Below are 25,502 nucleotides of genomic sequence, written 5' to 3'. Positions count from 1 at the left end.
AGGAAGAAAACTGTGAAATCTCAGGAGTAGAAAGTTGGGGAGTCAGGTAATTTTTATCATCTACATTTTTTTTTTTTTTGGTTTTACAAGACAGGGTTTCTCTGTATTGTTTTGGAGGCTGTCGGTCCAGCCCGGCCTCGAACTCACAGAGATCCACCTGCCTCTGCCTCTCCAGTGCTGGGATTAAAGGCGTGCACCACCACCCCCCGGCTTATCATCTACATTATTAAGACATCATGTTTTGTGGTATCTCTTGTTCATGCTATTAAGTGAAAGTCAATTTAGCTAAAATAGGGGATTATATCTGGTTATTATAAGAATACACACAATACTTACTGGTAAATCCACTGTGTAGATAGTTGGCAATCCCCTAAATTTTTAATAAAGTACATAGCAACATTCGAAAACACAAACAACCAGAGTGAAATTTCCTTTTAGAATGACAAAGATAAGAAGTAACTTCCCAGCAAGCATGGTCAGTCAGCACAATGTGGATGTGGTGGCAATCATTTCCCAATTCTGCTTTATTTTTCCAGAAAACAATGTGGCAAAATGCAGAATGTGATTAAGCCAATGTTATTAAAACTAAAACAAAGAATCAATGAAAGATGTCCACAAAATGTGCTATTCAGAGCCGGGCGGTGGTGGCGCACGCCTTTAATCCCAGCACTCGAGAGGCAGAGGCAGGTGGATCTCTGTGAGTTCGAGGCCGGGCTGGACCGACAGCCTCCAAAACAATACAGAGAAACCCTGTCTCGTAAAACAAAACAACAACAACAACAACAACAACAAAAAGATGTGCTATTCAACACTGCCCAAATTCCAGTTGGTATATTACTGAGAGGCAGGGGAGTATGTCATATAAAAGTGGAAAGTACCCAAAATCACCTTTAGCTATACATCTAATTAACAGGTAACAGAATGTAATGAAAACAGATTAAGAGAGTTAAATAACATGGGAAAACACAACTGCTATGATCTAAGAAAATTTTGATATGCCCCCAAATTGTTATGTTAGCTCCTAATACTCAGGGGGATATGCTATCAAGTTTGGGATCTTGGGCTGGAAATACAATGTAACAGTTAAGAGCACTTATTCTTTCAGAGGATCTGGGTTCAATTCCTAGTACTCACTTGACAGCTCACCAACATCTGTAACTCGAGTTCCAAGGAATTCAATGCTCTCTTCCGAGGGTACCAGGCACATGCGGTACGTAGATATACACACAGGCAAAACACTAATACACAAAAATTAAAATAAATAAACCTAAGAAAGTTTTAAGAGCTGGGGACCTCAGGAAGTGATTCCATCATGTTATAGCAGTGGAAAGAATGAAGAGAGTAAGACAAGAATAAATTCAAGATGACAAGTTAGGCCATGTGTTTTCCAAATTCCCTTAAAATGATCAGAGATAGAAGAAGAAGAAGAACTACAGAAAACAGAGACCAATGGTTGACCTTCTAAATTACCAAAAGACAAATGGGAGTGTATGAGATCAGACTGGCAGGAAAAGTACCGGAGAGCTTTGATTCAGTTGAGCAAGTACACTACCTCAACCAACTTCTATCGCTTCCGTCAGGGGCTAGCAAAAGAATGACACAGAGAAGCAGACTGACTCTAAAGCTTTTCCTGTACCCGCCAGGCAGTGGGACAAGAGGAAAGGGGAGCAGCACTGCAGTTAACTGGAGAGCCGCGTAACGGGCTAACTAGGAATGGATCCAGCCTGTCTTAGCAAAGCAGTGAAACCCTTAGTGATCTCCAGCACTCACAGAGGGCCACTGCTAGAGCTGGGCAGAGGACCAAAGATCCAACTGCGGGCATTCTGGATCCTACCCTCCCACTAAGTACAGTTAACTGTCTCAAAGGGAATGGAGCCTAGCTTTGATCACGCTACATGGATGAGAGGTGCTCTGGTTTTCCAACTGGGTGTGACACTGACAAACCAACTTAAATGAAGGCAACCACACTGTCGAAATATAATGTATTTACATGATGGACAATTACCTACCTTCAAAAACTCTGAGAAGTGCCTGATAATAGATGAATGGGTAAACAAAATATAATACATACATACATACAGTTATCCTCTAACCTTAACAGGATAGAAAATTCAGGCACATGGTACAACAAGAATTCTGAGAACACTATGCTAAACTTTAAAAGTCAATTCCAACATGACAAATACGTATGGACAAACACTAACAGGGGACACCCAGACTGAGGGGAGGTTAACAGTGTACAGTTCCAATGTTAGAGAAATTACCATGTTGCATGCTATGGCGGCTGCCTGGTACTATGAACATAGATAGTACGACTGAATTATACTTATAATGGTTAAAATATTTTATATATTCTTTACCACAGTAAATTTTTCACAAAAAGGAATTATGAAAACTATATAAAATGCCAGGCTTAGTGACAAATACCTGTAATCCCAGAATTCAGGGGTTGAGACAAGAGGATCATGAGTTTGAGGCCTGTCTAGGTTATATGGGGAGGAAAGAGAGAAAAGAGAGAGGGAGTGACAGACAGCCAGACCAGCAACAGAAATATAAAGGAAAAACTTTCATTATATCATTTTAAAATTTAAGACACAGAGCTATTTATGGTCTCAATTGTAATTATGAAAATGCACATGAAAAAAGCATTCAAGAGAATGCTATACTTAAGAAGTATGCCAGCAGGACTGCAGTGATCTACCCATCTTATAAGCATGCTGTGGGCTGGACATACACAGCTCAGTGACAGTGTGTACTCACAGTTTGAGCCACTGTGTTCCTGCCCCAGCACCACCAAAGAAAAAGAAAGTAATATAAATGTACTCTAAAGTTTTGCTATTTTTTTATGCTCAAACTCATGAAACAAAAACAGCAAAAGGAGACAGTACCACAATGGCAAAGCTCGAGCGTCTGTAACCATAAAGCTAGCCATCTCCATTCTTGCCACTCCACCTTTGATGTGAAATGTTAAAGCTTCACACAGTTACAATATCTGAAGACTGCAATGAACTAAGAACCAAAGGGGAGCTCTGGACATGCAAGTTAGATCTCATGTTGGGCACATAAACAATTTTGCTCAGATTTTCAGTTTAGGAAGAAAATGTTAGGACTCAGTTGAGCCAAAGTGGGCTAACAGCGAAAATGCTTTCTTTCTACTTTTGTGTTTTGCTTTTTGAGTTTTTTGTTGCTGTGGTTTGAGACAGGGTCTTACTACACAGCCCAGGCTACACCAAACCCACTATGTAGCTCAGGGTGGCCTCAAACTCATACTCCTCCTGCCTTAGTTTCCCAAGTGCTGAGATTATAGGCTTACACCAGCCTGCCCAGCTCACAGCTCTTTTAGCTGAGCTCAACTCTTCTGTGAGAGAAGTGTGAGCACTAAGTAAGTCCATCAAGTTATAATGGGGGTGGGGGACATGATCAGAATACCTGCATGAAAAATTGTCTTCAGTGAAAAGGAAAAAAATGAGATGGGCTAAGACTCTAAAGATAGTTCTGGACAACCTACTGGAGCCCTGGTATTGTGCACACTTCTGTGAAACAGTATTTGCTCTGCCTTGAATCAAGAATACTACAAAGGCCAGAAGGCTGGACAAATGGCTCAGCAGTTAAGTATAATTGTTCTTGCAGAGAACCCAAGTTTGGTTACTAGCACCAAACGGTGACTGACAATATATAACTCTAATTCAGGGGATCCAATGCCTCTTCTGACCTCCAAAACCTCCTGCACTCATGTGATGTGCAAACTTCCAATCAGGTGTAGACAAAATTAACACATATTTTGTCTGCCAGGTGGTAGTGGCGCACGCCTTCAATCTCAGCACTCAGGAGGCAGAGGCAGGCAGATCTCTGAGTTTGAGGCTGGCCTGATCTACAAAACAAGTTCCAGGACAGCCAGAGCTACCCAGAGACCCTGTCTCAAAAAAACAGAAAGAATTAAAGAAAGAAAACTGTTTAAACACTACAAAGACCAAAGGTGACAACATTTGTAAAGATGATCTGAACAATGCCTTATAAACTACAAGGTACCAAATGCACAGTATTAATTTAGTCTGTGTGTCACAAGTCAACATGAAATTTAACCCCTCATATTCCCTTCTGTTTTGTATTACTAAATGGTCACACTGAAGACATGAAGTCTCATCACTTCCTGGATTTCCTCCAGCTCCACCGTGTAATGATAGAGGTATATTTTAAGGCATTCTACTTAAGAAAGAGCATTGCAGAGACACCCCTGAAAGTGTGCAGAAGGCCATCAGAGGACAGGGTCACATGGAATACAGTAGTGCTCCCAACAGTGGGACTCTTTCAGCACTACTGTGGGATGAGAGGGTTCTGGATCCTTTAAAGCAATAACAAATATCCCGAGTCCTTCGTGGGCCGGACAGGCAAGGAGCATGCTGGAGTGGTCTTCCAGTTGCACACCTCATAACTGTGATGCTAAGCGGCTTTTTTTCAGCGAGTTCAACTTAGCCTACCGGGCAAAGTAGCAAGGAGACCCAAGCCTACAGCCGGTGGTCAGTCAGAGGGACAGGCAACTCTCCAGCCTTGCAGCTGGCATATGTCATGTGAAAACTAAAATCTGAGGGTCTGACATGAAGTCTATGTGAAGTCAGAGCTGAGCTCAACTACAAGAACTCTCTGCTAGCAGCAGGCAACTAATGTTGAAGCATATGCCTCATCCCTTACATATTGTTTTGGTATTCAGTCATGAACGATTTAAAGATGCAATCACTGGAGCTGAGGATGTAGCCCACTGGTACAGCGTTTGCCTAGCATGTGTGAGACCCTAAATTTGATCGCAGGACAGGAAGAAAAAAAAATCTTACAATAACTAAATGATACTTCATTTCCCTTGACTACTGCATATCGATTCAGAATGCATATACAATGTTCAAACTAAATTTGTTTGTTTTTGTTTGTGTTTGTTTGTTTGTTTTTCGAGACAGGGTTTCTCTGTATTGCTTTGGAGCCTGTCCTGACACTCTGTAGACCAGGCTGGTCTCGAACTCACAGAGATCCATCTGCTTCTGCCTCCTAGGTGCTGGGATTAAAGGCGGCACCACCAACACCCCACTCAAACTAATTTTTGATTTTTGAATCCAACTGACAGAGTCCTCAAATTCACACAGGGTGCTTATATGTGTAAGCAATGGAGCAAACGATGAACACCCATTTTCCACAGCCTCAGAAGCCAATGGATACCACACTTTTAAACCCCACTGCATGGGGGGTAGTGAATGTGGGGCCAGCCAGAGCTACATAACTAGCCAGCTTCACAACACCCAGAAGCAGAAACCCTGTCTCAAAGAAAAAACAACAAAAGTCAGTGGAGTGTTACTAACCGATGGGTAAGGGACCCTAATGAGAGGCATGACAGGGAGGACAATGGACTGCCAATGCCTAATGTGAAGGAATACACTGTAGGAAAATTCACATTCACAGAACTAATTTGCACTTTTTATTTTATTTTGTTATTATAGGAAGGGGAATGAGTACAGGCTCACACAGTATGGCGAAGGAAGGTCAGGATACATCTTCTGCGGACTCTTCCCTTTCAGCTTGTTGAGACAAGGGCTCTCTTGTTCCTGCTGCTCCATGCTCAGGGTAGCTGGTTCACAAGCTGAGTGAGGAGGAATGCTGGGACTACAGATGTACACCATCGCATCTGCCTTCAAGGATTCTGGAGACCAAACAGAAGGCTTGTGCAACAAAAGTGTTTGCACCCAAAGAGGCATCTTGCCAGCCCAAATTAGAGATTTTAGAACAGGACTTTATAAGAGAATTTCTTCTGATACCAAGCTCTTCCTGCGAATTTAAAATATAATTTAAAATGTTTTATTTACATTTAATTTTCCAAGAAATAACATCTCCCACATCAAGTTACCCTAATGATTAAACTTTGGCGCAATTTCAACGAGCTCAAACAATGCTACGAAAATGGGCTCTAATTTATTAGAACAGTTGAGCAACTTGTTTCAGATATATTTAGTTTGTCCATGTATATTTTTACTAAAACCCAAAGTAAAAGCATCGTATTAATAAACAAGAAATTAGCTGGATACCTGCAAGAAAAAGGAACTGGAAAAATATTTCCCAATCAATTACACCATACAATTTGGCTAAACATGAGGATAACGCATTACAATGACCGGAAGCAGCTGACCACTGGGACAGATGTCCAATTAATTCTACTCATTTTAATAAACAAGAGACGTGATCTATAGAAAGCATGTTGAGAATTTGTTCATTTCTTCGTCTTGCACCATCTGTGGTCAGTGGTGGTGGGGTTTTACTTAGTATTTCATCTTATTGCAGCTTTGGTCAGTGGTGGTGGGGTTTTACTTAGTGTTTCATCTTATTGCAGTTTTGGTCAGTGGTGGTGGGTTTTACTTAGTATTTCATCTTATTGCAGCTTTGGTCAGTGGTGGTGGGTTTTACTTAGTATTTCATCTTATTGCAGCTTTGGTCAGTGGTGGTGGGTTTTACTTAGTATTTCATCTTATTGCAGCTTTGGTCAGTGGTGGTGGGTTTTACTTAGTATTTCATCTTATTGCAGTTTTGGTCAGTGGTGGTGGGTTTTACTTAGTATTTCATCTTATTGCAGTTTTGGTCAGTGGTGGTGGGTTTTACTTAGTATTTCATCTTATTGCAGTTTTGGTCAGTGGTGGTGGGTTTTACTTAGTATTTCATCTTATTGCAGTTTTGGTCAGTGGTGGTGGGTTTTACTTAGTATTTCATCTTATTGCAGCTTTGGTCAGTGGTGGTGGGGTTTTACTTAGTGTTTCATCTTATTGCAGCTGTGGTCAGTGGTGGTGGGGTTTTACTTAGTGTTTCATCTTATTGCAGCTGTGGTCAGTGGTGGTGGGGTTTTACTTAGTGTTTCATCTTATTGCAGCTTTGGTCAGTGGTGGTGGGTTTTACTTAGTATTTCATCTTATTGCAGCTTTGGTCAGTGGTGGTGGGTTTTACTTAGTATTTCATCTTATTGCAGTTTTGGTCAGTGGTGGTGGGTTTTACTTAGTATTTCATCTTATCGCAGCTTTGGTCAGTGGTGGTGGGTTTTACTTAGTGTTTCATCTTATTGCAGTTTTGGTCAGTGGTGGTGGGTTTTACTTAGTATTTCATCTTATTGCAGTTTTGGTCAGTGGTGGTGGGGTTTTACTTAGTGTTTCATCTTATCGCAGCTTTGGTCAGTGGTGGTGGGGTTTTACTTAGTGTTTCATCTTATCGCAGCTTTGGTCAGTGGTGGTGGGGTTTTACTTAGTGTTTCATCTTATTGCAGCTTTGGTCAGTGGTGGTGGGGTTTTACTTAGTGTTTCATCTTATTGCAGCTTTGGTCAGTGGTGGTGGGGTTTTACTTAGTATTTCATCTTATTGCAGCTTTGGTCAGTGGTGGTGGGGTTTTACTTAGTGTTTCATCTTATTGCAGCTGTGGTCAGTGGTGGTGGGGTTTTACTTAGTGTTTCATCTTATTGCAGCTTTGGTCAGTGGTGGTGGGTTTTACTTAGTATTTCATCTTATTGCAGCTTTGGTCAGTGGTGGTGGGGTTTTACTTAGTGTTTCATCTTATTGCAGCTTTGGTCAGTGGTGGTGGGGTTTTACTTAGTGTTTCATCTTATTGCAGCTGTGGTCAGTGGTGGTGGGTTTTACTTAGTGTTTCATCTTATTGCAGCTTTGGTCAGTGGTGGTGGGGTTTTACTTAGTGTTTCATCTTATTGCAGCTGTGGTCAGTGGTGGTGGGTTTTACTTAGTGTTTCATCTTATTGCAGCTTTGGTCAGTGGTGGTGGGTTTTACTTAGTATTTCATCTTATTGCAGCTTTGGTCAGTGGTGGTGGGGTTTACTTAGTGTTTCATCTTATTGCAGCTTTGGTCAGTGGTGGTGGGGTTTACTTAGTGTTTCATCTTATTGCAGCTGTGGTCAGTGGTGGTGGGGTTTTACTTAGTGTTTCATCTTATTGCAGCTGTGGTCAGTGGTGGTGGGGTTTTACTTAGTGTTTCATCTTATTGCAGCTTTGGTCAGTGGTGGTGGGTTTTACTTAGTATTTCATCTTATTGCAGCTTTGGTCAGTGGTGGTGGGGTTTTACTTAGTGTTTCATCTTATTGCAGCTGTGGTCAGTGGTGGTGGGGTTTTACTTAGTATTTCATCTTATTGCAGCTTTGGTCAGTGGTGGTGGGGTTTTACTTAGTGTTTCATCTTATTGCAGCTTTGGTCAGTGGTGGTGGGGTTTTACTTAGTGTTTCATCTTATTGCAGCTTTGGTCAGTGGTGGTGGGGTTTTACTTAGTATTTCATCTTATTGCAGCTTTGGTCAGTGGTGGTGGGGTTTTACTTAGTGTTTCATCTTATTGCAGCTGTGGTCAGTGGTGGTGGGTTTTACTTAGTGTTTCATCTTATTGCAGCTTTGGTCAGTGGTGGTGGGGTTTTACTTAGTATTTCATCTTATTGCAGCTGTGGTCAGTGGTGGTGGGGTTTTACTTAGTGTTTCATCTTATTGCAGCTTTGGTCAGTGGTGGTGGGGTTTTACTTAGTGTTTCATCTTATTGCAGCTGTGGTCAGTGGTGGTGGGTTTTACTTAGTGTTTCATCTTATTGCAGTTTTGGTCAGTGGTGGTGGGTTTTACTTAGTATTTCATCTTATTGCAGCTGTGGTCAGTGGTGGTGGGTTTTACTTAGTGTTTCATCTTATTGCAGTTTTGGTCAGTGGTGGTGGGTTTTACTTAGTGTTTCATCTTATTGCAGCTTTGTTTGACTGGTTGGTGTTTGTTTCTGCCACAGGTTGCCCAGACTGGTCTCAAACTCCTGAGCTCAAGGAATTCTCTCACCTCAGCCTCACACACTCTACTTGGTATGTTTAGCCTAAAGGCTAAAAGAAAGAGACTGGCCGGGCGGTGGCACACGCCTTTAATCCCAGCACTCGGGAGGCAGAGACAGGCGGGTCTCTGTGAGTTCAAGACCAGCCTGGTCTACAGAGTGAGTTCCAGGACAGTCTCCAAAGCCACAGAGAAACCCTGTCTCAAAAAACAAACAAAAGAAAAAAGAAAGAAAGGAAGGAAGGAAGGAAGGAAGGAAGGAAGGAAGGAAGGAAGGAAGGAAGGGAGAAAGAAAGGGAGAAAGGAAAGAAAAGAGACTGAATCCTTGGAACTAGAGTTAACAGATGACTATGAACCAACATGTGGGTGCTGGAAACTACTTATAAGTCCTCTGCAAAAGCAACCAAGTACTCTTAATTGTTGAGCCATCCCTGAAACCCTTTGGTGTTCTGAAAACAGGATCTCACTACATATCTGAAACTGACCTCAATAACTATTTGGCCTGAGCTGGGCTGGAACTCAAGACTGTCCTGTGTCAACCTCCCCAATGCTGGGATTATAGGCACCATACACTTCATTTTAATTTTTAATGCAAGGTCAGATAATTTCCCAAAGTTAAATAACTTTACATCTCCTTCTATTAAACATGTTTACCTCACCTAAGAGCACTGTTCTGTTACAGTTACCATGGGAGTAGCCACTTTCTACATCATGCATAAGTTTTCCCAGAAATTCATTAATTTGGTGCAAAAGTAATTGCTATTTTTACATTTGTCATCTGATGCTAGTTGTCTTAGCTGGGGTTTCTAATGCTGTAAAGAGACATCATAACCATGGCAGCTCTTATATAAAAAAAAAAAAACATTTAATTGAGGTGGCTTACAGGTTTAGTCCATTTTCATCCTGGCAGCACACAGGCAGACATGGTGCTGGGGAAGCAGCTAAGAGTTCTACATCTTGATCTGCAGTCAACAGGGGGTGAATCGTCTTCCACATTGAGCACAGCTTGAGCATACAAGACCTCAGAGCCTGCTCCCACAGGAACACACTTCCTCCAACAAGATCACACCTACTCCAACAAACCTACACCTCCTAATAGTGTCACCCCTGTGGGGACCATTTTCTTTCAAATCACCACATTCCACTCCCTAGCCCCCATAGATTTGTAGTAATATCATAATGCAAAACTACATTCAGTCCAACTTCAAAAGTCCCTATAGTCTATCTCAATAAGTCTCAAACTTATTTAAAAGTGTGTTCAAAGTCTGGTCTGAGATTCATGCAATCTCTTTAACTGTAATCCCCTGTAAAATCAACATCAAAAATCAGATCACATACTTGCAACATGTAATGGCACAGGGTATACATTATCATTCCAAAACATAGGAAAGGGAACATAGTGAGAAGATATTGGACCAAAGCAAGACTGAAAACCAGCTGGGCAAACTCCAAACTCTACGTCTCCATATCTGATGTAAAAATGCTCTTCAGAGCTCCAACTCCATTCAGCTTTGTTGACTGCACTTCTTTCTCTTGGGCTGGTTCCATTCCCTGTTAGCAGCTTTCCTAAGCAGGTATCCCAAGACACTGGCATCTCCAAGATCTTGGGGGTATCTGAGGCAATCCAGGCTTCATGCAATGGACTCTCTAGGCCTCCACTCAGGCACTGACACATGCCTAGCCTCAGCAGCTCTCCTTAGTCACAATGGGAGCTTCCATAACTCCTCCCTTCTATCTTTGACTCTAAAGCCAGAACCACGTGACCAAAGCTGCCAAGTTCTGCCGCTTGCTGGAGCTGGAAAATGGCCATCTTGTGCAATTACATTTTCACCAGCTTTCTGCTTTCAATGGTTTCCTTCACTGCCTAGGTTTGCCTACCCTAAAATTGGATCTGCAGACCAGGGAGGCCTCAAATTCAGAGATCCCTTATCCTTTGCCTCTGAAGTGCTGGGATTAAAGGCATGCACCACCACAATCAGCTCTAAACTTTTCTTTAATTCCTTTTTACAAGCCAGAAACTTCATTGGATGGGATCTTGCCCTGGCGTCACTATGCCCTTTATCCCATTTCTTAATCTCTTTATTTCCTTAAAAATAGGACTTAGTTCCATTCCACTTCCTGATGCTCGTATTCTCCTCAAATTGTACATTTTAATGAATAGAGATGTATTTGAGCCTAGTTACAACTATTTAAACTTCACCGTCTGAAGATGCAGATCCTTATGGTAACCCAATAGACATGAGAAGGTAAGTCTCAGACACCTGGATCTTCAACATGAAAGACAGGAGTGCTGGCTAGCAGTCGGGTTCTAGCTCCTTTGTCAAAAGAATAGAAAACGCTAGTCTGTGATGGAAGCTCTGAGGGAAGGAAGCTAGCAATTAATTGGGCAGGGGGTGGAGAGGTTCCAGATTCTGCCATGTAGCCCCCCAGGGTCTGCTCTGGTCCCTGGTCTAAGAGTTGGAAGAGGAGCAGACCCCTCCAATAAACTACTTTTGTCATTTTAGATCAATGAGGACTCTTTACTTGTTACCAAGAATTCCCTGACTAATAGAGGGCTTTAGAGACTTTTTCCCTTTTGTGGAAGAGGCAACACAAAACCCTATGGTAGCCCCAACCCAAGCCACAGCTGATCTTAAAGATATTTTCTGGTAGGTCACTGGGCTACAGATTAACTCAAGTTCACCTATCAATTGAACTGCTAGGTGAAAAGGGAAATGAGTATCCCATTCTACTGTTACTTTGCGAGTGCAACACATGAGAGACAAGGCAAAATTTGGAGGATAAGACCAAAGACCAAAGTCATGCATGGTGGTGCATGTCTTTAATCCCAACACTGGGGAAGCAGAGGTTGAATGATTTCTGTCAGTTTGAGGCCAGCCTAGTTTATATGGCTGATTCCAGGCTAGTCAGAATTACATAGTGAGATTCTGTCTTTAGAAAAACAAACAAGGTTGGAGAGATGGCTCAAGGCTGTTCTTTCAGGGGTCCTGAGTTCAATTCCCAGCAACCACATGGAGGCTCACAACTATCTATAATGAGATCTGGTGCCCACTTCTGGGTGCAGACATACATGCAGGGAGAACACTGTATACACGATAAATAAATCTAATAAACAAGAAAGTAAAACAAACAAAATAGTCAGATATGAGCCGGGCGTTGGTGGCACACGCCTTTAATCCCAGCACTCGGGAGGCAGAGGCAGGCGGATCTCTGTGAGTTCGAGACCAGCCTGGACTACCAAGCGAGTTCCAGGACAGCCTCCAAAACCACAGAGAAACCCTGTCTTGAAAAACCAAAAAAAAAAAAAAAAAAAAAGTCAGATATATTGGCACATGCTTGCAATCTCAGCACTGGGGAGGCAGAGGCTGGAAGATACACTGGGTTCATAGAGCAGCCAGCCAATCTAGCAAAAACTGTATATCCCAGAACAGTACAAGACTGTCTCAAAACACAAAGTAGACAACACATGAGGAACAGCATCTTCTGACTATACACACACACATACATACACACACTCACACACAAAACAGTACACACATGCACTTGTGTATGTGTGTCTACACACCAAAAAAAAAGATAAAATGGTAAATTTGTTACATTTACCATAACCCCCCAAAAGGGCTAGACACAGACAGAACCCCTTAGAACACACACTAGGGGCTGTGGATGATAGACATAAATAATATGACCCTGGCCCACTGCGTGGGCAGAAAAGAACTGTCTCTTCAGGGAGCAGGGAGAAGAGGGCTGAAGTAAGCCCTCTGGATAGTGCTGAGACCCGATCAGCATGGTCTGCACATTACCAATCCCTAAGTATTTCTACATAAACGGAACAACTCCTTACTCCTCAGAAATAGCTGCTGGTTTCCTGTCAACCAGACAGATGGCAGCTCAGTAGAGCCCTGCTTCCATTATGCCAACGTGGCAGGAAGTGCACCTGCCACCACCTGAAACACCAATCCCTCCTACCTTTACACAGAAGACTCCAAACACATCTAACATCCTACCTGGTGCCAACTGACCAGCATCAGGGGAGGTGTCTGCTCACAACTCAACAGTGACAAACTATGAAGGCCTAACCATCCTATTGTTAATTACAGAAATACTGTAGCGTTTACTACACTTCCACTGTAGAGTTCAGACAGGATCTCTGCCTGATTTTGCTAGATTTAGCCAGTTTTGCTAATATACTTAGATGTATGGGAATCAGAGCAAATCATATTACATCAAACCTGGAGGAAACCTGGGGTGATGAGAAAAGTTCAACTTGAGATACATTAGATACATACATCCTACTTTTTTTTTTTTTTGCAGTGCCAGAATTTAAAGCCTCTAGAAGCTCTTAAAATAAAAACCAAAATCTTTAAATATGGTATGCAAGGTCCAACATGAAAAAAGATCCTTCTCACCAAGGCACTGGCATTTCCTCTCCCACACATCAATAAACTGACGCTTTCCAAGAAACCATACAGTGGTGCCAAGCATGGTAGCATATGTCTCTAATCCCAGAGGCAGAGGCAGAGAGGCAGGGAGCGAGGCAGGGAGGGAGGCAGAGAGAGAGGCAGAGAGAGAGGCAGAGAGAGAGGCAGAGAGGGAGGCAAAGGGAGGTAGGCAGATCTGTGAGTTTGAGGCCAGACTGTCTACATACTGAGTTAGTTCCAAACAGCCAAGGTGACATAGTAGCATGCTTGTTTCAAAATAAAGTAATAAATAAAAAGCAGGAGAAAGAAAAGAAACAACTCATACAGCAGAAACTGAGGGAAAAGACAGACATATTTGCCTCCATAAGGAAATTTCAGCTTTGATATATCAAAATATGTCACAGACATAAATCTGAAAAGCAAACAAACTGAAAATATTTATAATATACATGTAAGAAAATACAGTTCACAGTAAATTCCAAATTATCTTGAAAAAAAAAGCTACTTACTTGCCTAAGTGTTTGTTCTATGGCTACAACTGTTCTCACACATTCCAAACATATGACGTGTACAAACTCACATTCCAAATCTCATTAAAGTAGATATCCCTTCCCACTGCATCCAACGCTTGTGACTCCCACAGCCAAGGTTCCTCTAAGGCTTCCTCAGCTAAGGGCTGCAGTAGTCTCAGTGTTACTAGATGGAATCAAACACCATGACCACAAGTAACTTGGGGAGAAAGGGGTTTATTTGGCTTACATATCCTAAACCCTAGTCCACTCAGGGAAGCCAAGGCAGAACTCAAACCAGAAGGACCCTGGAGGCAGGAGCTGATGCAGAAGCCACGGAGGGTGCTGCTTACAGACTTGCTCAACATCCTTTCTCACAGAACCACAATGAGCTGGGCCCTCCCCCATCAATCATTAACTGAGAAAATTCCCTACAGGCTTTACCTACAGGCTGATCTTATATCAGTGGTTCTCAACCCGTGACCCTCTAATACAGTTCCTCATGTTGTGGTGACCCCACAACCATAAAATTATTTTCATTGCTACTTCCTAACTGTAACTTGCCACTGTTATGAATCATAATGTAAATATCTAGGTCTTCTGGTGGTCTTAGGTCTCAATTGAGGCTCCCTCCTCTCAGATAACTCTAGCTCTGTCAAGCTAGCACAGAACTAGGCAGCACAGCCAGTTTGTCTTTCATTACTAATCAAAGGTCCCTGTTTTGACAGGTAGGTTGGTTGGTTGGTTGGTTGGTTGGCTGGCTGTTTTTTATTTGTTTGTTTTTTGAGACAGGGTTTCTCAGAGGATCAGCCCTGGGCTGTCCTGGAACTTTGTCCAGGAACTCACAGAGGTCTGCCTGCCTCTGCCTCCCAAGGGCTAAGCTAAAGAAAGGCACGCACAACCACACCTGTCTCCAAAGTCTCCTTGATCCTATAGTTTCTCCTCTCCAGATCAATACATCAAACTCTATCACTCCATGCCTGCAACAGCAGTCAAGTCAAGACAGGTGTGAAGTCTCAGGAAGAGTTAGTCTGCAATGTCAGAGCTACACTTGAAGTCAGCACCAGCCATGAGCCTCAACAGAAAAGCAAGCCGGAGAACAACTCAAGTGAGGGCCTTCTCACACCTATGGCTCCATTTTCTGGGACAGATAGAGATTCACATACTCAAAGAATAAACATGTATCCTACTAATTTAATAAATTTCATAATTTAAATTACAGCTGACCTATCTTTGGGCTGGAGAGATGGCTCAGCAGCTAACAGCACTGGCTGCTCTTCCAGAGAACCCAGGTTAAATTCCCAGCACCCATATAATGGCTCACAACTGTCTGTAACTCCAGTCCCAAGGACCCAACACCCCCTTCGGGCATCTATGGACACTACACACATACAAAGTATACACACTCACTCACACACACACACACACACACACATACACATAGGCAAAACACCTATACAATCAAAATAAATAAATAAAGTAATTTTAGGCTGATCTATCTTAACATCATTTTGATTAATGATTCTGTATATTTGTTTTTGGTTTTTTGGGGGTTTTTTTGTTTTTTTTTTTTTAAAGGCAGTGTCTCACTATACAGTTCTTGGATGGTCTGGAACTCACTCTGTAGACCAGGCTAGCCTGAATTCACAGAGATCCAAGTAATGGGATTAAAGATGTGCACCACCACACCTAGTGAAGTGTGACTGGTTGACTGGTTTAAATTGTTTGTGAATAAAAAGGGAAGAGATGCTGGGTAGTGGAGGTGCATGGCTTTAATACCAACACTCTGGGAGGCAAAGGCAGGCTAATCTCTAAGTTTGAGGTCAGTCTGGTCTACAGAACAAGTTTCAGGACAGCAAGGGATACACAGAGAAACCCCCCTGTCTCAAAAAACAAACAAACAAACAATAAACAAATCAATTGAACAGACAATTAAAATAGAAAATATACTTCTTTCCAAATGTTCTCATTAATATACAGTGTACCTTATCAAAGTAAGAATGGCATTAGTCACATAACCATATTAAAATGAAGAAACAGTGGGCATAAAGGGGTGAAATTCCACACACAAAATAACAGAGACCAAGAAACAAACTATCTTTTTACAGAGAACAAAGCATGGCCATGATAGCGCTGAACTAATATTTTTTTCATTAATTGAAAGTTTCATCTCAGTAGATTTTCTTCCAGTAATGCTAGATAACCTATGTCGTAAGACAGATAATTCCTAAATCACTAATGATAACAGACAGTAGGAAAGAGCAGGTAGACAGGAAATAGAGAAAGAAAGTGGACCAAATCCCGTTTCTGGGAGCCCATTCATACCCAGTGTGTGAGTTAGACCAGATCCCACAGCACAGTTCCCTCTTCAGATACCTCACCTGTTAAGGAATTTCTTCCCGCCTGCCTGGTCCCTGTGCCAAATGAACATACGAGACTAAAGTATGAAACTGTTAGCCAGTGACTAGCGTTTCTTATTGGCTAACTCTGTCTTAATTATTAAGCCATTTCTATTAATCTAAGTGCCTTACTGGAGAATGCCGAACCTGCAACTCCTTTGCCTGCTACATGATGACTGCTCAGAGTCTCCACAAAGAAGAGAGCGATTTCCTGTTTGTCCCTGCATATATCCTGATTCTGCTCAGCTATGTCACTTCCTGACTGTCTGTACAGACCTCCAGACCTCTATGGTTAGCTAGTGGCAATTTATGCCCAGCTACATCACTTCCTGGGATCACATGACTACTCTCTGGCTACACTTTCCAGAATCCTCCTTGTCTCCTAGTCCTACCTACCATCCTGCCTGGTCAATCAGTGTTTTATTCATCAACCAATAAGACAAACATATACACAGAAGAACCTTACCCATCACTCACGTTGGGGTCTGCCTCACTGCTCATGAGCACCAAAGGAGGCTGCACTCAAGCCAATTTTGTTAGTCACTAACAATCTAGTGAAAGGTTCAATAACTGACTAAAACTAAAAGGTTCAAGCAATTGGCTTAAATAGACCTACAGAAGCCAGCAGTGACGCCATACTTGCCCCAAGTCTGGCTGGTCTCATACACACAAGAGAGATACGTCAATTCCTCAAAGTCAAGCACATGCCATCCTCTGTGTCACAAGAAGAAATTCCCCATCTGAATGTGGGTGAAGGACAACCAAGGAAGATGCATCAATATGATACTCAGATAGACAAGGGGATGATCATACCTGAGAAACACAGAAGCCAAGAAACAAAACTGGTACCCAAGCCTCACAGAACTAAGAATGACAGTCACATCATTTCTGAATCAACTGATCAACCTGCCACCCTCTATCTTCAAAGAAAACTTAAGTTTTTTGTTTTTTGTTGTTTTTTTTTTTTTGGTTTTTCAAGACAGGGTTTCTCTGTAGCTTTGGAGTCTGTCCTGGAACTAGCTCTTGTAGACCAGGATGGCCCCCAACTCACAGAGATCCACCTGCCTCTGCCTCCCAAGTGCTGGGATTAAAGGCGTGCGCCATCAACGCTCGGCTAAGATATATTAATAAAACCTCTATGTACAATAAACTTAATACATTAAATGTTTAGAAGGTTGATTTCAAAACACCTCATGACCACTGATGAGTTTATCTCTACCTCTATAAAGAAAAGCATTTTCAACCTAATATTTCATTGTTGTGTTGCAAAATTTTTCAAAGCATTTCAATTGAGCAAAACTTTAAAAATAAGCTGGGCATAATTCCTGCACTTGGGAGGCAGAGGCAGGCGAATCACTAAGTTTCAAAACAGTCAGAGGTATATATAAAACTCACACTCACATACGCACACACTCAAAAACAAAACCCCAAAACACAACAACAACCAAAACAAAAAACACTTTAAAAATATATTCCATACAGCCACTCAGCCTGTTCAAAACCCAGGAAAGGTCTGAAGTCATTAGTCAAAATTAAGGACTGATGCACTCAGATAAAATTGAATTATGGTGATAATCTGTAAACCTCACACTATTATCAGCACTTTGCTGACAACAGAGACCCAGCAATGACATAGCACAGTCCATAGGAGGACAGAAATGCAAAACAAAGCAAAGTAAGATGCTATGGATCCAGCCGGGCGGTGGTGGCGCACGTCTTTAATCCCAGCACTCGGGAGGCAGAGGCAGGCGGATCTCTGTGAGTTCGAGGCCGGGCTGGACCGATAGACTCCAAAACAATACAGAGAAACCCGGTCTAGTAAAAACCAAAAAACCAAAAAACCAAAAAAAAAACAAAAAACAAAACAAACAAACAAAAAAAAAAAAAAACAAAAAACGATGCTATGGATCCAAGGAGGTGAGGAACCAATGTTCCAAAAAGGTATCATGGATAGATTCTGGGCAGCACTCCAATCCTACACTACTTAATGTATTCACAAGTTCCTCAGACTGGGTGGAGCAAAGACACAAAACAGCCTCTTTGTCATCTCGTGTGGTACCAACACCTCTCACCTACTTTCCATGAACATTTTAACTGTCCCAGGACTCGCAGTTCAGCCTGTTCACCTGAGGACCTCTGACACTACCACTTTATCACAGCTGCAGAAACAGTGATAAATCTACTCCACACCCAGGAAAAGGGAGAAGGACATGGTACTGGAAGGGTTTCCTATACCAGCTCTAGAACTCCACTAGAGTTTGAAAAGTCACATATAATTACAAACCAAGAGTAAGTGCCAAGTAGTTTATGATAATCTCTTTTGTTAGTGGGAAAAGAGCATGTATCCAGTGAGAGGAATAACACCTGTTCATACCTTTAGAGTGGCGGGGTTTGTTTTTCATGTATTTGTTGACACAGGGCCTTGCTTTGGAGCCCAGTTTGGCCTTGAACTCACAATCCTTTTACCTCAACCTCCCATGTGGAAAGAGTATAAGCACACACCACCACATCTGTCCCTGAGCAAAACTGTTTTCAGAAGCTATTGTTGTAATTAGTAATTAGCTAGACCAACAACTAAAACACAAGAGTCAAACATTTCAATTATTCTTTGAAAAAGCCAAATTCTCAGCCTTAGCTAGACATTGATAGACACAATACTACAGAAACTTAACTCAATGGCTCTAATATGCCCATTCAAAAAGATACTCAAACATTAAGATTAGCAAAAGGAAAAGTAATTTAACAACATAATACCTCCCATAAAGTGTTTATAAATTCTTTTGTGTAAATTGAATAGCTGAATAGTTTTTAAGTGAAAAATCTTACATGGTAACACATATTGTCTTCTTCAAAGCTTATTCATTTTTAGCCGGGCGTTGGTGGCGCATGCCTTTAATCCCAGCACTCGGGAGGCAGAGGCAGGCGGATCTCTGTGAGTTCGAGACCAGCCTGGACTACCAAGGGAGTTCCAGGACAGCCTCCAAAGCCACAGAGAAACCCTGTCTCGAAAAAAACAAAAAAAAAAAAGCTTATTCATTTTTACTCTAATTATGCTAGTCAAAAAAGTCTTAGTATCTAACCTACAGACACTACAAAACCATAATTTATAATACTACACCGCTACTCTCAAAGGCTTCCTAGATAATTATGGTTTTGTTTGTTTGTTTGTTTGGGAGACAGGATCTTACTATGTAGCCCTGGCTGTCCTAGAACTTCCATATGTAGATCAGGCTGCCTTTGAACTGAGATCTGCCTGTCTCCACCTCTAAGTGCTTAAAGGCATAAGTCACCACAGCTGACTACTGTATTTTAATTCTACTCTTGACATACTTGCAGGGTATGTTGACACCTGTAAGTACTAAAACTGCTAGTCATGAACTGACATATTTAAGGAGGAAAATAGCATAATTTTTCTTTTTTTTTGGTTTTTTCGAGACAGGGTTTCTCTGTGACTTTGGAGGCTGTCCTGGAACTCCCTTGGTAGTCCAGGCTGGTCTCGAACTCACAGAGATCCGCCTGCCTCTGCCTCCCGAGTGCTGGGATTAAAGGCGTGTGCCACCAACGCCCGGCGAAAATAGCATAATTTTTAAAAGACCTTAGAAATCAAATTTTAGAGGCTGAAGAGTTGGCTCAGTGGTTAAGAGCACTGGCTGTTCTTCCAGAGGTCCCACATGGCAGCTCACAACCGTCTGTAACTCCAAGTCCAGGGGATTCAACACCTCACACAGACATACAGGCAGGCAAGACACCAATGCACATGAAATAAATAAATCTTGTTTAAAAACTCAAATTTTAATGGTGACTAATAGCCTTCTATGAAGGCAAGAGAAAAAAAACACAGAATTGACACACACAAGTCCTGACATGTTAAAGGAAATGATGATTAAAGGGAAAAGAAATACCAAGTTCATCTGTCCACTGCAATCTGATGGATAAATGGTAATTCAGTCAACATTTCTGAAGAACACATTTGCTTTTAAACAAACAGGCAGTAGGCGCCGATTTCCTTGTCTTCTTTCTTGAGTTAAACGCATCCCAACTCTCCTTGTACCTTCTTCTCAATCCTGTGGAATGTCAACTGACAGCAAAACTATTCTCAGAATCTGTTTACGCTCATTCTGAGCATGTGTGTTTGTGCATGCATACCAACTTTTCCTATTATTTCTGAGGATAAATTCCTAGTATGTAGATCTAGGTCAAACACTTGTGCATTATTCCTAGATAGCTAACAACAGCTCTTCAGACTGAAAACATTCATTTCAACCTCTTCTGCACCTCAGAGTACATCTGTCTCCCTTCATGTGTCCCAGCCCTGGGAATTACTATCATCCTTACTCACACTGCACACTGGCAGATGTTCAAATAATAAAATTACCAAAAGAAGGAACAGAAGTCACAGTAATACCATACTGTAGCTGGTTTTAAATTTTACCAAATTCGCTTGCATTAACTGGGGTCTAAATCGCCAACTTTGACAGCAGAAGATGGCATCTCAGACCTGTGCTCAAGCCGCCATACTGAAATTCAACTGTCCCTCAGTATCCATGGAGGTTTGGATCCTATTCTTCACCCCGTACTACCAATGCACAAGAAACACAAGCAATAAATCAATGTATTTAACATCATGGGGTTAAAAATCAGTAAAACTCAGTTTCTTCAATACAAGTTACAAAGAGAAAAAAGATGGAGAACCTATGGACTTCAAAGAGACTTTCAGAAGCCAGGTATGGAAGTAAGTACACACCTGTAATTCCAGCACTGGGGAGGCTGGATGATTACAAGTCCAAAGCCAGCCATAATAATTTCCAGGACATCCAAGGGATACATAATGAGACCCTGCCTCAAAAAGAGAGAGGGAGGGGGGAACAAATCAGGAGGGGAGGAGAATGCTAAACAAATTATTCAATTGCAATGTATAGACCTTATTTGGGTCTCAATTAAAACAACTGTATGATAATTAGGGAGTAGTAAGTGGAGACCTGATATTGTGTGTGTGTGTGTGTGTATTCTTTCTGAAACATCACAGAGCAAAACCAGAGCCCCTCACACTCTAGACAAACACTCTCAGTGTTGAGGCACAGTCCTAGTCAGAAATGTGGGAAGGGGTGGCATCTGCGGTAGTCAACTCTCCCTTCTACCAGGTGGGTTCCAGGAATCAAACTCAAACTAGGCAGCAAGCACCTTCACTCACCAAGGTATTTTTATAACCTAGAAATTATTTTTTAAAATAATTTACTGTGAGGGGGCTTTTTTAGACCTACACTAAGATATAGACAAAATTACAAGGCAGCTGATTTTCTTTTAAACCATCCAATGACAGGAAGGAAGAGGTAACCCTAAAATGAGGATGCTGTGGACTTGCTAAAGCTGGATGGAGAGAAAATGCTTCAGAGTATATTAGTGACTATCTTTTCTTAATAGTTAAAATGTTCCATGATAAAAAATAACTTGTAGCATGCTCAAGATCCTGAGTTCAACCTCCAGTAGCACTACAAATAATAATAACAACATTTAACATCTAAAGAAAGATTTTCCCATGTCCTTAGATTCTATTTCTAAACGTGTTCGGCTTTGACTGAGTTTTTAGAGCTCAACACGTATGGAGGTGCTTCATGTGTATTACTCCTATGTTCCTAGCTTGTCTGTGTATCCTTTCACTCCCATCATTTCTTGCTACATAGGCATTTAAAATAAGGGCAATTCTGACATGCTAACACACGGATAGGCCTTGAGGACAACATGTTAAGTGAAACAAGCAAGTCAGAAAAGGAAAATTACTGTGTGGTTTTAGCTGTGGTCAGTTTCAGAGGCAAAGGGGTGTTCCAGAAGCCAGGAGAAGGGAAAGACACAAAGTTCTTGATTAATGGGCTCCAAACTAGAAACCTTAGTGGTAATTGTTTCTTTTAACAATGAATGAATTTACTTCCACTAAATTGTTCAAAAAGGCAGAGGTAGGTAGTAAAAAGTATCCCTGCATTTATTATATACTTTATCACAAAATAATTGTGTTAAAATATAGTAACTAAATTAACGTTACCCCCGCCCAACTAAAAGAAATCTGGCATTGTTATCTCAAATTCCATACAGTTTCAACAGTCTCAGTATGGGCAAGTGAGCTTTGGGAGACTGACAAGACTTCAAAGGCCCTACCAGGAAGGAATGCAGTAACTACACCACAGCATCACACCCTGAGGTCTACTCAATGTCTAACACAGCATCTCACCCTGAGGTTTACTCAATGTCTAGCACAGCATCTCACCCTGAGGTCTAACTGCGCTTTACCAACACATGGGACCACCAGGCTGCCCCCACAGAAAACAGGAGAAAAATGGATGATATGAAGGTGGTTTAAGGCATGAAGCCACTGATTGCCACCTACCCTATCCATGCTCACAAGAGCCATTCAATACCTTCCTGAATCCCGCCTGCAGCAAACTCAACAAGAAAACAGTGTTCACATTTGGTTCTATAACCCATCCAGAGAGAGGGCTGAACTCTAGAGTGGAGAAAGGTTGCTGCCATACTTCGTTTCTTAGGATCTCAACACCAACAGTGGATGATTCAATTTAAAACTCTCTTCACAAACAACATCAACTGGTACTACTATCAATAATAACCTCACTAATAACCTCTACTGCTATTACCATTAATAACAATAATAATAATAACAACCTCTCTTCAGGAGGCCACGCTAAGAGGACCGGCTGCTCTTGGAGGACCTGGGTTTGACTCCTAACGTCCACCTGAAACTCAAAAGGGTCCATCACCCTCTTTTGGCTTCAGATAGCAAATGCATACATACACTCAGGCACAAACACATAAAGTAAAACTAGAAAGACACGGAGGAGAGCTATAAAAGGGAAGGAAGGAAAGGAAAATTCATTATAAAATAAAAGCTGGTTTCAAGTATCATTCATCCTTTTAAGGGTTAAAATTCCATTTGAAGTTTTAGGTGGGGGAGTTATGAAAAACTAAATTCAACTCTTATGTCTCCGTATAAGAACCAGAAAGCTCAGTATGATGCACATTCATTGTTTCTAAGTTATTTAAAATACATGTAGTTATGACACCGTCATTCCTCACAACATGGGTTCCTACTCATCCTCCGAGCCTGAAATCTCCACACGGTGTTAGAAATATTTTTCCTTACATGACTTCCTATAACTCAGTACAGCGTGCTTCCAAGTCTAGAGGGCAACACCTCTCCCATCACCTGAAAATACTGCTATTTTTCACAGCCCTTACTAAAACCGAGTCTTTGATGTTTTAAAGAAATTCTCATCATCTAGTAACTGCTTCACACAAATTACTCTTCTTTAATTGAGGAGGTAAACACTAGATTTGGCTATTCACAAATGCTCATACAATCATTTCTCCAGCAGCACCTCAAGAAAGGACACACATGACTCCCATTCGGAACGACGCTATCACTGCGTTACTTTACGTGGGCTCCTGGTTGCCCACCTGAAGGCGGGGGTGAGAGGGGGGTGTTTCCTGTGGGTTTTCTGGGTTGCAGTTTGGCTGCATGCAAAAGCCCAGCCCTTCGAATTCATCCCCTGTCTCAATAAATAAAAAGGAAAGAAAGCCGGGCGTTGGTGGCGCACGCCTTTAACCCCAGCACTTGGGAGGCAGAGGCAGGCGGATCTCTGTGAGTTCGAGGCCAGCCTGGTCTACAAGAGCTAGTTCCAGGACAGCCTCCAAAGCTACAGAGAAACCCTGTCTCGAAAAACCAAAGAAAGAAAGAAAAAAGTAAATTCTAAAAAGGGAGTCCCCAAGTAAAGAAACCCTGAAAACAGTTCCCTCCCCCAAGGGGACAGATTATCTCCAGAGGGAGAAGTCTTCACCTGACTTTCTGATTACCCGGGCAGGCCGGCAGGCAGCAAGAAGAGGTCTCTCTAAGTGGCATCAAGCCCACTGACGACTGTCAACCCCTGCACCTCCAATTCAAGCCACAAAGCTAGACGGCCCTCACCTTCCCAACCAAGCGGTGCCTCCACAGAAGGAAGCGGACACCTCCTTGCTAACTGGCCCCAGACGATGAAACTTCGGGTCAGCATCAGGAGCTGGGTTAGGAGGGCGCGGGGGCGCGGAGGACGGCTCGGCGCTGGGGGCGCAATCTCCGTGATTTGCCAGAGGAGACCGCACAGGCTCCAGACAGCGGGAGCGCCGGGGTTTCCATGCAGCTGCCACGACAGGTGACCGGGCCGCTTTGCAGACAGACACTCCGCTCACCCGCTGGCTGGCGGGGCTCGACTGAAGGTGGGGAGGGCAGGAAGGAGAAAGAGGGAAAGCAGAGCCGCCCCGGGACCCCGGGCACGGCGGGGAGGCCGGGCCGACGAAGCCGGTCTCCCCGGGAAAACCGTTGGGATTTTTTTTTTTCTGTCTCCCACAATTAAGGAGAAGATGGTGATGAAGAAGAAGAAAAAATGGCTCCAAGCCAAACGCCTTCTGATTTACACACGCCCGCCTGAGCTCCTCGGTCGGCCCATCTCCTCGCACGCCGGAACAAAAGGCGAACCAGCGAGCGAGCGAGCGAGCGAGGCGCGGGCCGCCCGAGCTGGGGGTCCGCTGAGGGGCCCCGCGCCGGCCGCTGCCACCGCGCCCACCGCCGCCCCGACCCCGCCGCCCCGGTCCCCGCCGCCCCGGTTACCCCGCCGCCCCGGTCCCCCGCCGCCCGGCGCAGCCTCACCTCCCGAGCGGCCGTGGCGGCGGCCCCGCGCCTCTCCGCCTCCGCCTCCGGCAGCCCCTCGGCGCCGCCGCCGCCGCCGCCGCCTCCTCCCCCCTCCCCCCCGCGTCTCGGCCGAGACTCCGCCTCCCTCAGCCGCCGCCGCCAGTCGGGCTGGGGGGCCACGTGACGGCGCCACGTGACCCGGCGCCTCCCAGCCAGCCCCGAGCGGACCCGCGGCGGGGGGGCGCTGCCCGTGGCGAGCGCGCGCGGGCGCGGGCGCGAGCGAGCGAGCGGGGTGCGGTCTCGAGCCTCCCACGCGCCGCCCGCCTCCGTCGCGGCCACGGCGCCCAGCCGGGAGCACGGTACCTGGAACCTCGCCGCCGCCGCCTCCTCGGGAGTGTGCTCACACGCGACCCCGCCAGCGTTTGCCAGCGGGGGCCGGAAGTGGACATCACGCCGGCTCCCACCCAGAGCCGCGGGCGAGCACACGGCGGCTTGTACTATGAGCCAGCGTGGCTCCCGTGGAAACAGCCATTCAAGGACCTTGGGTGGCGCCGCTGTCGTCACGTCAGTGCTCCCTCCAGTCGCTCTAAGGGAGACAGGGACCCGTAGCGTCACGTTAAGTCCCACAGGCGGCGAGGCTTCACACACACACACACACACACACACACACAGCCAATCCCCCCTCTGT

At 43.5% G+C, this 25,502-nt stretch overlaps 1 protein-coding gene across 1 annotated transcript in view; it reads right to left on the bottom strand.

The window, feature by feature from the left end:
* The window catches only part of Tulp4 (TUB like protein 4), a 129,215-nt gene extending 104,965 nt beyond the window's left edge, over positions 1–24,250 (bottom strand). The window contains 1 exon segment of the mRNA XM_005065919.4: positions 24,116–24,250. The gene's annotated coding sequence lies outside the window, so the exon portion shown is untranslated.
* Between the last annotated feature and the right edge of the window lie 1,252 nt (positions 24,251–25,502).

Source organism: Mesocricetus auratus, unplaced genomic scaffold, assembly GCF_017639785.1.
Source record: "Mesocricetus auratus isolate SY011 unplaced genomic scaffold, BCM_Maur_2.0 Super-Scaffold_100018, whole genome shotgun sequence".
Lineage (NCBI taxonomy): Eukaryota > Metazoa > Chordata > Mammalia > Rodentia > Cricetidae > Mesocricetus > Mesocricetus auratus.
The sequence above is the reverse complement of the archived record's forward strand: the minus strand, read 5'-3'. Positions and strand labels throughout refer to the sequence as shown.